General features: G+C 41.7%; 1 pseudogene; it reads right to left on the reverse strand.

The window, feature by feature from the left end:
• Positions 1 to 499: 499 nt before the first annotated feature.
• On the reverse strand, positions 500 to 1,962 carry LOC115667280 (BRASSINOSTEROID INSENSITIVE 1-associated receptor kinase 1-like; annotated as a pseudogene).
• Positions 1,963 to 2,417: the final 455 nt, after the last annotated feature.

Here is a 2,417-nt window from a genome sequence, read left to right on the forward strand (position 1 = left end):
ATTGTGCGACGTCGTTTTGGATGTCCACGTGGACTGGAATTTTTAAAAAAAATATGTCAAGTCATAATAAAATTTTTAATTATAAATGCCACATAATCAATTTAGCTGGAATTGGCACTTAAGTTACCGTTTTTTTCTCCTTTTTGGAACTCAAGTGATAAAAAAAAAACTTTTTGCACTAAAATGAGTGCCGTACATAACTTTTGGCACTTTTAGTGTTCTTCTCCTGTGTGAATTGTGGAAAGTGTATGCCCGAATTTCACCAACTTGAGCCTAGAAGAAGCTGATGTGCAATGTTGTTTTGTAATTGATGACTCCCATCACCGAGAAACTTCTTAAAAGCTTCATATGAGTTTACCTCGCAGAGAAGAAAGTCAAAGCCAACTAGTCCTACATATGCTCCTGTGAAACCAGAGAAACAAATTTGAAAGATGCAGGCCGAGAATCAATGTGCCAACAACTTGGATATTCTTGCATGTACAAGGATTGATGTGCACGAAGACGCATTTGCGACTGATCTTATCAATGTCTTCTAAGGACGGCTTTTGTGGTGGCCTTTAATTTTTCGTTCGAACAATAGAAGTTTCTTACTATGTGTCTAAAAAAACCGGAGGAAAGTATTACAGGAAGATCATGCAAATGAAAGTGAAGAGGAACATATAGAGCTTAGGAAGAGAAACATAGAAGCTAAACTTGTTATTGAAGGTAAAGGCAATGGTGATGGTGTAGCATTGACATGCCAGTCATGGAGCAATCCCCAGAGGAGAAGGAGAAGGAGGGAAAGAGTAGTACGGAGTTGAGTCACAATCACTTTGACTCCAACTACTCCTTGTACGGGGGTCCCGCTGGAGAAACTGGCTTTCGAGCATTCGAACCACTTCAGACATCTCTGGTCGAGCAGATGGATCCTCATATGCGCACAACAATGCCAATCCGACTAGTCGCTCTGCTTCTTCTTCCACGTAATTCCCCTGCAAATTGGGATCGATCACCCTTCCTAACTGGTCTTCATTCATATGTTTTTTAGTCCATACATCCAAGCAGATATACTGTCCCTCTTCGGGGTAAATCAACTGTCCCGAAATGAGCTCGAGAAGCATTTTCCCCTATGCAAATACGTCATTCTTCAGTGTGCACTTTTCTGTAAAGTAGTACTCAGGGGCAATAAACCCAAGTCGGCCACAGATGGAGCTGTCGACATAAACATCTTCATAGTGATGATAGGATTGAAAAGTGACTTCCGTGCCCTGCCTTGTAATGCACGTGGGCCACTCAATAGTCCCTTCCTCTAAATTTCTCTCGTCCATGATCATGGCAATCAGAAATCCTCCTATCACGGCCACAAAATGCGCATTCAGCAGTATATTTGACGCACAGATGTCGCGATGCATGATCTTGATGTTACCTCGATTGTGAAGGTGTGCAAGCCCTCTTGCTGCTCCCAAGGCTATCCGCATGCGAGTAGTCCAATCAAGGGGTCGGACAAACCGATCCGGTCTCTCTCTAAGATTGTAAGATAGGGTATTGTTGATCATCAAGGGATACACCAGTAAGAGCTCTTTCTTGGTCTTGCAATAGCCCCTCAGGCATATCACGTTTGGGTACAGCGAAACTGTGCTTCCCACTTGCATTTCTGCTTCAAACTGCTCTTCCAACCGCCAATTGACACGGCACCCTTTCTTTACTGCCACTAGCGAACCATCGGTCAAGCGCACCTGGTAAACTATGTAGTATGCACCTTGCGCCAAGAAGTTGTTGCGGCTAAAGTTGTGTGTCGCGACTCGGAGCTCCTTTAGAGAGAAGCTTTTAGGAGGAGTGGGATCACCTTCAACAGACTCGGTAAAACTGAAGGTTGGGAGATTGAACACCATCTTTAAGCAGGAGAAAAGTAGATCCTTCACAAGTACGAATGGATCGTATAAGCTTGATGGTTTTTCTCGATTGGTAGTGATTGGTTTAGGAATACCTTCTGCATATCCAAAGAGACTTGCTTGTCGACGCAGTTTTTGTAACTCCAGTTGGGATTGTGTTGTGCCCGTCTCCCCCGCGACTGCTTTTGGTCGGTGAGAAGGAATGAAATGGTCAGAAAAAGTCGTTGGATTGTAGGCTGATGTCAAATGCGGGGCCAAGCTCGCCAGTCTGGTTAGGGACATCAGCAACGGGTTGAGGAAGAAGGAAAAAGAAAAAGAAGGAAAATATAAAAGAAAGAAAGAAAAAAAACGAAAAAAAGAAAAACAAAAAGAAAGAGAAAAATTAAAAATTAAAAAAATTAAAAATTCAATTTAAAAAAGAAAAATAAAAAAATATTGTTAAAAGGAAATCAAATTAGATTTTTCATATCAAGCGGCGGAAAATATTTTTCGGGTCTTTTTCAGGTTTCAGCTGAATACCGAAATATATTGTCAATTTCTTGAAAA

Source organism: Syzygium oleosum, unplaced genomic scaffold (assembly GCF_021117445.2).
Source record: "Syzygium oleosum isolate NSW1041296 unplaced genomic scaffold, Sole_v2.1 Sole_v2.10, whole genome shotgun sequence".
NCBI lineage: Eukaryota > Viridiplantae > Streptophyta > Magnoliopsida > Myrtales > Myrtaceae > Syzygium > Syzygium oleosum.